The sequence below is a fragment of the Diabrotica undecimpunctata genome, chromosome 4 (genome assembly GCF_040954645.1).
Source record: "Diabrotica undecimpunctata isolate CICGRU chromosome 4, icDiaUnde3, whole genome shotgun sequence".
Lineage (NCBI taxonomy): Eukaryota > Metazoa > Arthropoda > Insecta > Coleoptera > Chrysomelidae > Diabrotica > Diabrotica undecimpunctata.
Window position 1 is genome coordinate 84,860,822 of NC_092806.1, and position 16,150 is coordinate 84,876,971.

Here is a 16,150-nt window from a genome sequence, read left to right on the forward strand (position 1 = left end):
AACCTCATTATCATATCGCTACAAATCCGTATAGAAGAAGAACACATACTGAATAAAGAAAGCTCTTATAACGATATTGTTTAGGAAAATAAATTGCTTAAGGTAGATCGTACACATGCATAGACGCCAAGATGTCAAACTTGTAAAACTGGTATGGAAGGAAGTTAGCACAGAAGAATACCACTTGGGCGTCTCAGTATGCAATGAAGAGAAAACATCCAATCATATCTCAAAAAATTAACATCGTGAAGGTTCTTCTCTGAACCCCATAACAAATGGCTAATCTTTTACTTTTCATTAAAAATTTAAATTTTAATAAGTCACGTAAATAACGTTTTAAAAGTGCCTTTCCTCAGATAACTTTTTTTGTCTGGTTTGTTTGATTACATGTAATTGATTTGATAGTCCCCAACAGATGAGTATTGACTATAGGTAGGATAGCAGGTAGTTGAACAGGCATGTGTTGATAAATATGATGGGTCGGTAGATAGTCTCATTATTCCTAAATCTGACCTCATGTTACCTTCCCCCTTCATTTGTGGAAGTCCTAAAGGCATTTTTTCCTCTGGGGGCATCCTCCTAATTTAACTTGGCAATGTAGTTATTATAGAGCCTTTGGATATAGCCAGCGCAACTTTAGCATTGAGATTTAGCTTCTTACACGACGTTGTTGTCTTTATATATGTGTTTGGCCTTGGCATTAGTTCCGTTCGGTATTAGTTAGTACGCGGACCTTTGTAAGTCGGAAAATACTTGTGATGGCTTTTCTAGCAATCCTGATCTAATTAATACCTGAGTTTTACGTACATTGTGTTGTTAGCGTTCTGGCCACATATCCACACATTAGCACTGGTTTAATCACTGTTTTATATATCCTGATTTAAGAAAGTCGTATTAGACCTCTGAATTTAAAAGTATTATAAGAGTTATATATACATCAGTTAGCTACCTGAATATTCCCTTTTATTTCTTATGTTACAACGTTATCTACGATATCTAAAATGTTGCAATCTTTTAAAATTATATAGGTCTATTGTTACGTTATGCCCTACTCTACGTCATCTCTTTTGTATGTTAAAGAACATTTATATGCTTTATTACTGACTATTAGACCGTTTTTTTTTATGCTAATATCATTATTTTATAGCATTCTAATAATTTATGGATTAAATCCGGATAGCAAATTGATATTCTTCACTTTCTCGGAAAAATAATATTCTAACACACAAAATCCTATTAAATTGCCAAAACCTTCCTTGCATATTCTATTCACTCATGAGGGGCAGCAGCAATATCAGTACCATAATAAGGCGTATAGTACTGGACTGGCTAATCGTTGGATAATGGGAAGCATGAGTTTTAGTGTTTTCGGGACTGCCATCTGTTAGCGGAGAGCAGAGATATCAGTACCAAGTTAATGCATATAGTAATTGTTGCTTGAACTTTATTATTATTAAACAACACTATATTTTCTAGTAAAATCATCATGACTTTACAGTAAGACAAATTTTCGAACGTTGGTTATGGAAACATCATGTACATACCACCAGGTTCCCTATGTCGATATCCAGCAAAATCGTTGTGATAAGGAGACGGCAAACAAAAATCCAGAGATAAAAATATGCACCAAGAAAGTCTGTTTTATTCAACAGTCGAATAAACTACAGATTCTTGATTCAAATAGTCAAAAAATCAATAAACAGCTTAGTAAAATAGAAATAACGCCTATTTAAGATGTAATCCATTAACGGGCCAAGGTACAAAGCACTCCTGGCATATGCTAATGATATGGATCTCATAAGAAACTCTCTCCGGTCCGCAAACATCTTTAACAAAGTGCACGAAAAATGTTTTACTTAAAATCAACGAAATGAAAACCGAATACAAGCGAATCAACAGAAGAGACCAATTTAATAAATTTAGAAAAAACATTTTTTAAGTCAACAACTACAATTTCGAAAGTATGGAACACTTTAAATTTGCTGTGGCAAAAATCATCATACTTGGGTTACATTGATATTTATGTGGCAATTAGCTGTAAAAGTCATTGCCTTTTTCCTGTCGTATCATATTTTAGCATATCATATTTTGAGTGAAATTGATCCTAAATGCGTCTAATAATATTAAGTTTGTAAAACAGCTGTCCTTTTATGCTCATTCGTTCACCTTTTGTAAAACAGTTTGTGTAAATATAAGGGATATATTTAATCTTTTCATTTCGTAATCTTTTTATTTTATAATTATAGTTCTCTTGCTTTTATTTTCTATGGTAATACATATACATACCCAATTCAAAAGGGAGAAAACCAGCGAGTTCTAAATTAAACATAAACATTATTCTCTCTTTCTCCCTATATGTTATATAAAGATCATCGTCATCGTATAGTCAGAACGGAACAAGATTCTATTGCCTTTTCTTCTTTTTGTCTTCTCTTTCCTATTAAAAATACAGCCAGGTAAATGACGTTTTCAAAATTTATGTCAATATTTCTGAAGTGCCTTTCCTTGGATAATTTTTTTTAAGCCTAGTTCGTTTGATTACATGTAATTGATTTGATATTCCACAACAGATAAGTATTGATTGTAGGTAGGATAGCAGGTGTTGATAAATATAATGGGTCAGTAGATAGTCTCATTATTCCTAAATCTGACCATATGTTACCTCCTCCTTCATTTGTGGAAGTCTTAAAGTCATTTTTTCTCTTGGGGCATTCTCCCAATTTAACTTGGCAATGCAGTTATTATAGAGTCTTTGGATAAAACCAGCGCAACTTTAGCACTGAGATTTAGTTTCTTGTACGACGTTGCTATCTTTATATATGTGTTTGACCTTGGAATTAGCTCTGTTCGGTATTGGTTAGTACTCGGACCTCTGTAAGTCGGAAAATACCTCTGATGGCTTTTCTAGCAATCCTGGTCTAATTAATACGTTCTCGTCACGTATCCACACATAAGCACTGGTTTGATCACTATTTTATATATCCTGGTTTTAGAGATTCGAATTAGACTTCTGGATTTAAAAGAGGGTTATATATACATAAACATCAGTTAGCTATCTAAATATTCCCTTTTATTTTTTATGTAACAACATTACCTACGGCATCTAAGACGCTGCAATCTTTCAAAATTAAATGGCTTTATTGTTCCGTTATGCCCTACTCTCGATCCTCTCTTTTGTATGTTAAAGAACATTTATTTGATTTTCTTATTAGTGACTATAAGACTATCAGTCAGACTATCAGTCAGTCCCACGGATTCTGGGGGGACAAAATTCTGACATATTTTAGAAAACCATCTAACAGATATATATCTCTAAAAATTGCAACTTTCAATGCAAGAACTCTGCTATCAGAAGAAAAATTCATAGAAATGGAATCTGAACTTGATAAAATCAATTGGGACATTGTTGGAGTCGCTGAGGTCAGGTTCAACATGCCCTCAAAAATATGAAAAATAATAGAGCTCCGGGGGAAGATGGTGTAGTCATTGATACAATTAAACTAGGAGGTCCACTTTTAATGTCCCGAATCCAAACACTTTTTAATCTATGTCTGCATAGTGAAAACATTCCAAGTAAATGGAAAAATTCGGTTACAATCCTCCTCCACAGAAAAGGGGATAAACCAGATCTCGAAAACTATAGGGCAATTAGTTTGCTTAACTACCTATACAAGCTCTTTACTCGAATACTGACAAACAGATTAGAAGCAAAACTCGATTTCTATCAATCAGAAGAACAGGCAGGATTTCGAGCGGGACACGGAACAAACGACCATTTGCAATGCCTTAAAACTCTAGTTGAAAAGTCTATCGAATATAACAGACCCCTTGCTCTTATCTTTGTCGACTTTCACAAAGCATTTGACACAGTCGAAACAGTTGCTATCTTAAAAGCACTATCAGAATGCAGAATAGATCACAGGTATGCAAATAATATTCGAAATATATACGAAAATGCGACAACAACCGTTAACCTCCATTGCACTGAGAAGATAAAAATTGGCAGAGGGGTGCGGCAGGGAGATACCTTGTCGCCAAAACTATTTATAAAAGTTATGGAGTACGCATTTAAAAGGCTAGAGTGGGAATCAAAGGGTATTAGAATCGATGGAAAGATATTCAATCATCTCAGATATGCCGATGATATTATTCTCATAACAGACAACTTAGGAGAAGCCAGAGTTATGCTACAACAACTACAGCAAGTAACCCAGAAAGTCGGTTTAAAAATAAACTATGGAAAAACAAAAATGATGACCAATCTCGTCCCCAATGAGCTAATAGAAATCGAAAAGTCGCCCATAGAACTTTTGGAAAAATATGTGTATTTGGGTCCCGAAATAAGGTTAACGCGAGATAACCAAAAATGCGAGCTACTCAGAAGAATAAGTCTGGGTTGGGCTGCATTCGGAAAAATGAGAGACGTAATTAAAACAAATATACCGATCCATTTAAAAAGAAAAGCTTTTAACCAGTGCGTTCTACCAGTCCTCACATACGGAGCAGAAACCTTAACTCTCACAAAAACATCAGCCGAAAAATTGAGAAGGACACAACGAAAGATGAAGAGATCAATGCTTGGAATAAACTTAAGCAATTGAATAAGAAACGAGGAGGTTCGTAGACGAACCGGAGTGGAAGACATTATCGAACATATTACAAAAAAAAATGGAGAGATGGGAGATGTTGCAAGATTGAAAGACAACAGTTGGACAAAAAAATTGCTTGAGTGGAGACCACGGGCTGACAAGCGAAGCCGAGGAAGACCCCCAAAGCGATGGACCGACGACCTCAAAAGAATCGTGACCAATTGGATAGCAGAGGCGCAGAACAGAAGCAGATGGAAAAGTCTAGAGGAGGCCTATGTTCAACAACGGACAACTCAGGGCTGATTGATGATGATGATGATGACTATTAGACCGCTTTTTTTTGCTGCTACTAGCATTATTTTAGAGCATTCTATTATTTAATTTATGGATTAAATCCGGATAACAAATAGATATTCTTCACTTTCTCGGAGAAATAATATTCTAACACACAAAATCCTATTAAATTGTCAAAACCTTCCTTGCATATTCTATTCACTTATGAGGAGCAGCAGCAATATCAGTACCATAATAAGGCGTATAGTTCTGGACTGGCTAATTGTTGGATAATGAGAAGCATGAGTTTAGCAGTTTTAATGTTTTCGGGACTGCTACCTGGTATCGGGGAGCAGAATTATCATTACCGAGTTAATGCATATAGGAATTGTTGCTTGAACCTTATTATTATTAAACAATACTATATTTCCTAGTAAAATAATCATAAATTTACAGTAAGAAAAATTTTTGAACGTTGGTTATGAAAACATCATGTACATACCACCGGCTTCACTATGTCCATATCCAGCAAAATCCTTGTAATATTGATACTGGAAACCAAAGATGAAAATATGCTCCAAGAAACTCTGTGTTATAAAACAGTCGAATAAAATACAGATTCTCGATTCCATTAACGGCCCAACGGACAAAGCACTCCTAGCATATGCTAATGATATAGAACTCATAACTCTAATGAGAAACTCTTCCGTCCACAAACGATTTCCGAAGTGGAAATTGAAACGTCAATAAACTAACTTTAATTGTGGCTTATTTCCATTTAAATAGTAATTACTTTAAAATGCCACAAGAAAATAGCTTCAGAACTCATTATCATATCGCTACAAATCCGTATAGAATAAGAAAACATACTGAATAAAGAAAGCTCGCATAACGATATTGTTCAGGAAAATAAATCCCTTAAGGTATATCGGACACGTGCATAGACGCCAAGATGTCAAACTTGTAGAACTGGTGTGGAAGGAAGTTAGCACAGAAGAATGCCACTTGGGCATGTCAGTATACAATGGAGAGAAAACATCCAAACATATCTCAAAAAATGAACATTTCATTTGATTGCAGATTCGTGGAAAATCGATCAACTTGGAGATAAGTTGTAATCAGCGAAGACCTACCCAGTGTTACGCTACGTATTGATAATGATAAAGAGAAAGGAGAAACAGTGACAAAAAGCAACAAAAATAGACTATGGAGCAAAGCTGCTTCAAAATCTTTGATTGGAGAGGATTTAAATGAAAGTATAAGAAATACAATGGATGATTGATGGATTCGAGAAACTTGAGACTTGAGAAAGGCACTCTCCGAAACAGCTGTAGTAATAAGATAGAAATAATTTTGTAGAAGTTTTGCTGTTTTATTGTTAAACAAAATGGAATTAACATACGACATTATATACGCTAAAATAACTAGACAACTTATATGATACGGACATATAAGGAGAAAGTTTAATGATACAATAATCTACCCAATATTTGTTATGAGTAAAAACGATATGAATAAACAAAATAAAGAAAACCATGGCAAAAGGCAAAAAGAGTAATGATTTAAAAATGAGAGAGGTATCCTGTGGATAACATGTGCTTAATTAGGAACGAATGGAGATGAAGATCAGAAGAGGACAAAGAACGTTTTAAATTGATAAATGTATACAATATTTAACAATGTATATTTTTATAGGTCATTATTAGGGCCAACGTGCTAATTTTATGTAAAATAACACTTTTCAAGTTGGATCGGTTACAGCACGGTGGAATCAAATACACCCAAAGTTAAAAACTATCGATGTTTATATGAAAGATGAAACCTTATGGCACATGACCGTGCAATCTTGACACCTACACATTATCACATAATTGTGAACGGTATATTGTACCTAATTACTAAGAAGTTTGTTATTTTATTCTAAGAATAAGTTTAATAATTTACGGGAGATTTAATGTATTTAAAATTTTACAGGATCCGGTATCGTAATAAGAAGTCAAATTTCACTACAACTCCATTAAAACGTGTTAAATTTTACTTTGGATATTCTTTTTGTGAATATAATAAGTAAAAATACAGTAAGTTTCATCTTCTTATTGTGCCGTATTCTAATTAAGGTTAGCGATTACTTCTTTAAACGCTTCCCATAAATTATTATAGTTTAAATTTAACTATGTACTTTATGAAACAAATATTGCACGTCATAAATTGCAGGAATTGAAAAATTACAAAGTTCTCCTGTTTACAGAGTTTCTTTTAATTTTATGTAGTTTATTATAATCCTACCGAAGGGCTTCTACTTTCTTAAACTGTTACACGACTACTCTACTCGATGTTAGTACATTTAGAGACTAAATGTTTAAGTGCATATACATTTTAACAAAAAATAATAATAAATAAAACGAAAACTAGCCATTTCCAAGTTTATAATAAATACTTTTTTAAGTTTGAAAATAATTAAAGCAAGTAATATAAATAACCACCATAAAATATTTAACTACATTAACCAAGTACCTATTTGTGAAATTTCTCGATGACTAAATTGATTGATATTTAAATAAATTTGAAGTTCCAAAACGTACCTGCTGTAAAATTTAAAAATCTACGACTAATCAAATTATTGGCAACATCGGAGGAGTTTAGTTGTGTACGCAAAGAAATGTATACGGATCCCAAAAGTGTTTTAACCTATTACGGAGTCCACTTAATCCGACGTGTTGGTCGGAGTCTACATAAAGCGCTACCCAGATAATAATATACACGATGTATATTCGCCTGGAGTTAGTAAAATACCGTTTTAGTACGGAGCCCCCATTAACCGCTAGATCTATATATATATATATATATATATATATATATATATATATATATACATCTAGCGGTTAATGTAAGCTCCGTTCTAAAACGGTATTATACTAACTCCAGGCGAATATACACCGTGTATATTATTATCTGGGTAGCGCTTTATGTGGACTCCGACCAACACGTCGGATTAAGTGGACTCCGTAATAGGTTAAAACACTTTTGGGATCCGTGTACATTTCTTTGCGTACACAACTAAACTCCTCCGATGTTGCCAATAATTTGATTAGTCGTAGATTTTTAAATTTTACAGCAGGTACGTTTTGGATCTTCAAATTTATTTAAATATCAATTAATTTAGTCATCGAGAAATTTCACAAATACGTACTTGGTTATTGTAGTTAAATATTTTATGGTGGTAATTTATATTACTTGCTTTAATTATAGATAAACTTAAATTAGTGTCTATTATAAACTTTGAAAAGGCAAGGGTCCATTTTTATGTACTAGTATGTTTTTTAATGCATTGGCACTGAAACATTTATTATATTATAAATGTACGTTCCGATGTTTCGATTGCTACAGTTTATGACGAATAAAATATTTGTTTCATGAAGTAGTAAAATTTGAATTATAACAATTTATAAATCATTCTTAAAATTCCAATTTTTTACTGTCTAATTTCAGTATTTCGATTTTTAAATGTAGGGAATTCAATATCCTATATACTATATTTTAGATACACATAAACACATAGATACACTTATGGCAGATACTAAAAGAAGGAATATTTCGGTACCTTAGTGTAACTTGATTCTCGGCAACATATCTATTACAATTACATATAATATGTTCGGTCTTATTGTTTTAAATGCTTTGTGATTGTACAAGCTATCATTATTTCAACTTTAAATAATTGTGTTTTTGTATCTTTCACTGTCAGGCATATCAAAATTTAATATTTAATTTAGAAGTAAATGTATATATAATATTCTTTTTTTTTTGTCATTTGGTTTAAATATAGATCACTTATATTCTTCTTGCTTATTTATTTTTATTCGTAATACTTATTAACGTACTTAATAACGTACCCGTTTTTGCAAAAAGCAACAACGGATACAAAAGATATCGGGTATCAGGGGTGGTATTTGTCAATCTAAATGCCACTTACGACATATTAAATTAGAGGACATTTCTCCAAAACTTTATGACATCGCCTTAGATAAAAACATCAAGTGTTTTATCCGCGTATATCTACAGAACAGAAAATTTTTCGTATCATTCAATGGTAAGATGAAGAACGCAGATGAATGGTCTCGCTTAGGGTAGCGTAATGGCACCTACACTGTATTACATTTACACAAATGATTAACCGATACCAGTAGATACTAGGACTTTCATGTAGACGATACATTGCACAACCAAAACTTTTGTTGCTGAAGTGAAAAAAAATCTAAATGATGCCTTAAATATAATAAAAATAAACTACGAATTAATTTTAAGCCAAACCCCGAAAAATCTTAGGAGCGCTCCTTTAATTTGTCTAAGACAGGCGCTTTCACAAAACTGAATATCTAATCTAATATAAATCTAATATAATCTATAATCAAATAAAAATACCTTTTTTTTTTAAACGCATCTACCACGCAGAGGCATTAGCGTATTTAGATTAATGTTACACTTGATACAAATAGTGTATATATATTAGTTTACAATTAATAATAATAATATGTATGTGTATTACAATGTATGTTTTAAATCTTATGAAGAAGTTGACAGTCTTTAAGATAAGAAATTATTCTTTGGGTATCTGTATTTTCTTCTAGGGCAGTTGGGTATGCTATATTTGAGTCGTTCACTGTTATATTATTTAGGACACTGTATTAAAAAATGTTTTACCGTTAGAACATGGTTGCACACTTCACAAACTGGTTTATTTTTGCGCTGTAGTAAATAGCCATGAGTAAGTCGTGTCTGGCCGATACGGAGACGGGTGTCATCAGGTGCCACCAATCACGCACCTCGATGTGCATCGCCCTTCCTTCTGGAACTTATAATTAAATTTAATTGGTTGAGAAATGAAAAAGTTTCATATAAAAGTTAATTTATCTTTAAATATGGGACATTTTCGGATCTCAAGTCAGTATGGTTTTACCCGTCTAGGGTAGCTCCCTAGAGCACTTTGCTCGAAGGGCTCTGCGAATTTTCTAAGACTCTGAAGCTGAGTTTTTTTCTTCTTAGAAAACCTGTGCTTTATTTCTACAAAAGTAAATAAACCATAAAGGCATTGTCTTTTTCAAGACAATGCCACAATAAGGGCGTACCGGCTAACTACGCAATATTGCAACATATTGCGCAATAGTTTGAGACATTAATAAACATGGAAACTTGCACCAAGATGCTATCGACTTTTCATACGTTTATTAATTACACCGGAGACGACACGGGTAAGCATCACATGCTCTCTTCTGTCTTTTAATTTTGGTTTCCAAAGATATGGATGTTTGTTAACTTCGTATAGCCTTAATGGAGTGTTGTTCCAAGTTTGTTGCCATTTTTGAATTATTTTTTGTTTTAAGTATGGTTTTAAATCGTTTTGTACCATTATGTTACTTTTTTCGGACATCAGGTTAGTTGGTGCGTTTTTAGCTGGTTTATCTACAACTTCGTTACCTTCAATTCTGACATGAGAAGGCACCCATAAAAAATGAACTTGGATGTTCTTATTTGAAATGTTTTTAAGTTCTTTTTTAATAAGAAGTAGAATTTTAGAATTGCCAATAATTCAGACGAAAAGATGGTTGTAATTGACGACAATTTGAAACTAACTGAGATAGGTTTGTTAGACTGATATCGATAGCCGGAATAGATATTGTCCGTGACGCAGGGTTGCGGATTGAGGAGGTATCATAAGTTTTTGGAAATTGAAAATTTAATTTGGATAAGTATGAGCGTATACGAAAGTAAAAAGGATGATCAATTTGATGTGTTTGAAAATTTATTTGTAAATCGATCAGCAAAAACGTTATGCAGAACTGGATTATTTCGGTTTCATGACACCGCTGCTGCATATGTTAGGCTTATCGGAAAATATGAATTTTACTACAACGAAATATAAACAATTTATGAAAATTTGATGATTTGAAGGAAAAAAATGTCAAATTAGGCTAGAGCAATAACTGAAACAAAAGAATCAAGTGGGAATAATGTCGAATTAATTTGAAAAATTATAATACCAACATAAAAACAAAAATAAAAGAGGCTCTCTGAGAAAGAAAAATAGACACACTTTATTAAAAGAGGTAAAAGTAAAATGCTAAGAAAAAAAATGCTTATATAAAATGAAGACCTAAAAGTCCGCCGGAGGGTTTGAAACAGATGTGAAAGAGGGCAAAAACCAAATCAAAGAATTGATTGAGATTAAGTACATCCCTAGAGAAGAATGAATAACATATCTCAGATAAATAAACGGAACAACAGAAACTGAGTATACACTTGTAACTCCAGAAATATCATTAAATTAATTAACGCAAATCGTACGAACTGAAATACAAGAATTCATCACACAGTTAAAAAATAGAACCCCCACGAAAAAAATACAGTAGAGTATAACTACTTTTGTACTCTAGCATTATGGTAAGAAGTTAAAAATATAAATACCTACATAATTATATTACCGAAAAGTTAATAAAAACTTCTGTTCGTTAGCGGCAAGAGAAAGCGTATATCAGAATGTATTATGAAAAATTTTGTTAATAATACAGTATGCAATATAATATAATGACAAGAATACTTTTATATCTTTCCTTATGGCATATTTTTAAAACAAAGCTTCTATACTGGCATTGTATTACTTTTTCTCTCTACAGTAAAATGCTGAGGTGAGCGTCACGGAACTAGCGCCACAAAATGGCGTCGTGAAGGGTAGCTTCATAGAATAGCGGCTCTTGGCATCGATTCACTACTCTTGATCAATTCGTTTTTAGTCATCATATATTTACTCTAAAAATAACTAACAAAATATAGACATTAAATGAGAAGTAAAAATTAAAAGAATAATATGTCACTAAAAGACTTGATTTGTAACGATTATCAAAATTTAATAAAAGTCATAAATGCCATCCGGTTAATAACAACATTAAATCGTCTGTCAATTAAAAATGTGAAGAACAATGGGACAACACATAGTTTGGATTTAGAGGTGGATTGGGAACAAAAGAGGAATTGTGCGCAATGGTGGTACTATTACAAACATGAAGAGATTATAATGAAAGAGTATTCTTATCTAATATAGATTTTCAAAAGTATTTGACACAGTTCAACCTGGTAAGCCCATACATGCATTAAAACACATAAACCTAGATACCAAGATATTAATTTAATAAAAAATCTACTAAAATCAAACAGCGGTCATGCGGGTGAAAGATGAGACAAATCAAGCAGAAATTCAAAAAGGAGTCAGCCAGAGATGTTTGTTGTGATGTGAAATGTCACCACAATTATTTAATGTGTACTCCCAACTACTATTTTAGGAGACACTATGGGAAAGAAGTAAGGAATGGAGTGAGCATCATTAATAACAAAAAATTTGCATACTAAACCCCAATTATGACAGAAAATATAGATGATTTACAAATTCTTATATAAATCATTAACAGATAAAGCAAAAAGATAGGACTAAACTAAACAGATAAAAGTCAATGTTTACAAATAAGAAATTGAGTATGGTTATTAGATTGAGATCGTCGAATGTTATGTATGGTTGCAACTGCTCTATGGGGTAGAAGCTTGGACCCTGAAAGCCAAATCTGTAAACAAATTAAAGGCATTCGAAATCTGGCTATATAGGCGTATTCTTAAAATTCCTTGGACTGTAAAAGTCTCAAACGAATTGTCTATCTGGACATCGTATCTAGGCTACATAGTTCCAAACGATAAATACTCTCTTCTACGCGTCATCATGCAAGGAAGAGTAGAGGGAAGAAAAGTCTTGGGAAGAAAGACAAAATCTTTAAATCTCAAAAAGAATATCTAAAGTCAAATTTAACACGATTTCAAGCCTTGTAGTGAAATTTTGTTTCTTATTACAATACCGGATCCTGGAAAATATTAAATACATTAAATTAAATCTCTCGTAAATTATAAAGCCTATTCTTAGATTAAAATAACAGACTTCTTAGTATTATGATATGTAGTATTGTGATAATGTATAGGTGTCAGTATTCTTTTAAAAGAGATTTATAGATTGGTATATAAATTTCACGGTCATGTTTCATACGGTTTTGTCTTTCATACAAACATTAAAAACCTTAAAAAGTTTCATTTTACATACAATTAGCACGTTGGCTCTGAAAATGACCTATAAATATGCATTGTTAAAAATCGTATAGATTTATCAATTTAAAATGTTCTTTGTCGTCTTGATTATTTATCTCAATTCGTTCCTAATTAAGCACATGTTGTCCACAAGGTACCTCTCTCATTTTTTAATTACTACTTTTTTTTACCTTTTTGCCATAGTTTTCCTCATTTTCTTTATTCATATCGATTTCACTCATAACGAATATTGGGTAGTTTATTGTTTCATGAAACTTTCTCCTTATATGTCCGTATCATACAAGTTGTCTAGTTATTATAGCGTATATAATGTCGTATGTTAATTCCATTTTTATTTAACAACAAAATGCTAAAAACTTTGTTTTCAAAACTTTCACCAAATTAATTGTATCTTATCACTACAGCTGTTTCGGCAGAGTGCCTTTCTCAAGTCTCAAGTTTCTCGAATCCATCTATCATCTATTGTATTTCTTATCAAGATTTTGAAGCAGCTGTACTCCATTAGTCCATTTTTGTTGTTTTTGTCACTGTTTCTTTTTTTTCTTTATTGTCATCATTACGTAGCGCTACAACACTGAGTGGGTCTTCGCTAACTACAACTTTTTTCCAAGTTGATCGATTTTCCACGAATCTTCAATGAAATGTTAATTTTCTAAGATATGATTGGATGTTTTCTCTCCATTGTATACTGAGACACCCAAGTGGCATTCTTCTGTGCTAAGTTTCTTCCATACCAGTTTTACAAGTTTGACATCTTGGCGTCTATGCATGTGTCCGATCTACCTTAAGTGATTTATTTTCCTAAACAATATCGTTATAAGAGCTTTCTTTATTCAGTATATGTTCTTATTCTAATGAGGTTAAAAAATTTTAGAAGAATTATGCTCTGTATTTCTTTAGTGACATTATTATTAACCGTGATCATTGATCTAAGATATTTAAAGTATTCCATACTTTCGAAATTGAAGTTGTTGACTTTATTATTTTATCTAGATGTATTGAATTGCTCTCTTCTTTTGATTCGTTGATTGTTTTCATTTTGTTGATTTTAAGTGAAACATTTTTCGTACTCTCTTCACTTTGTTAATGTCGTTTGCGGACGGGAGAGAGTTTCTTATGAAGTCAATATCATTAGCATATGCTAGGAGTGCTTTGTACCTTGGTCCATTAATGGATTGCATCTTAAATATGCGATATTTCTATTTTAGTAAGCTGTTCATAAATTTTTTGAATATTTAAATCGAGAATCTGTATTTATTCGACTGTTTTATAACACAGTTTCTTGGCGCCTATTTTAATCTCTGTTTTTTTGGTTCGGTTATCATTATTACAAAGATTTTTCGGGATATCGACATAGGGAACTCGATGGTATGTCCTTAACGTTTCCATAACCAACGTTCGAATATTTGTCTTACTGTAAAGTCATGACGATTTTACTAGGAAATATAGTGCTATTTAATAATATTAAAGTTCAAGCAACAATTTCTATATGCCTTAACTTGGTACTGATATCTCTGCTCCCCGATCCCAGGTAGCAGTCAAGAAAACATTAAAACTGCTACACTCATGTTTCCTATTAACCAACGATTAGCCAGTCCAGGACTATACGCCTGATATATATATATTATAGTACTGATATTGCTTCTGCCCCTCATAAGTGAATCCCCCTCATCCATTGTATTTCTTATACTTTCATTTCAATCCCTTCCAATCAAGATTTTGAAGCAGCTTTGCTCCATTAGTCCATTTTTGTTGCTTTTTGTCACTGTTTCTCCTTTCTCTTTATCATCATCGTTACGTAGCGCTATAACATTGGGTGAGTCTTCGCTAACTTTTCTCCAAGTTGGTCGATTTTCCACGAATCTGTAATCAAACGAAATGTTAATTTTTTGAGATATGATTGGAAGTTTTCTCTCCATTGCATACTGAGACGCCCAAGTGGCATTCTTCTGTGCTAACTTCCTTCCATACCAGTTTTACAAGTTTGACATCTTGACGTCTATGCATGTGTCCGATCTACCTTAAGCGATTTATTTTCCTGAACAATATCGGTATAAGAGCTTTCTTTATTCAGTATATGTTCTTATTCTATACGGATTGGTAAGCGATATTATAATGAGGTTAAAACATTTTTTTTATTATTTTTCTTTCATATATTCGTAGTTCTTTCCTATTTTGTCCATGATTCGCATCCATGTATTAAAATAGGTCTAAAGTTTGAATTATGCTCTGTGATTCTTTAGTGGCATTATTGAAGTTATACTTCTATACGCACGGTCGGCGTTGGAAATTTGCACTGGAGTGAATCTGTGAAACCATTACATATGTAAGATAATGAGTAAGAGAGAGACATAAGATATATTTTCTCTCTCTTCCTACCTCGGGAATAAAAATGTTCCTTTTGTATATATATTTAATATTATAAATATATTATATTATATTATATAATGTTATATACTTATATAATATAATATATATTAATATTATTATTTATGTGATATGTTTTGTATTATTTATTAAATGTTCATAATTATTTTAGGCTTTTGCATTTCAAAATAATCACTGTATGACAGACAACTGTCAATTTTGAAATCCGTTAGTATCATGTCTAATTGGCAAATCTTTTACGTGTTTGGTTCATACGCTGGTGTACGTGAGTTCGAATCCCAATATGAATTTCCTTTTTTATTTTTGAAATATTTAAAAACCTCACGTTAATGTTATTAAATACATGTAATATACGCAAAAATGCTAAATTTTAAAATTAAATGAAAATTTACAACATAATCCGAGTTGTTGGTTTTTTATTTTTATCTTCGTAAAGTAAGTTATGTTTATTGGCAGTTTTAAATACTTATGAATATTGCATTTTAATTTGTATTGTAATTTTTATATTAATAACAAAATAAACAATGCATTTTACTGCAGAGTATGCGTAAAAAAATTTTTTTGCATTCAACTCCTTTTATACATATATGAAAATAAAAATATATATTTTCATTAAAATATTGATACAATCCTTCATTTACTATACTCCTATTACAGGTCAAATGTTTATATACAGCAAACGATGCACCATATACCTATATACCTAATTATTTTTCTCTTTCTGCTCTCTCTTACCTATAGCATTAAATATGTAATGATTG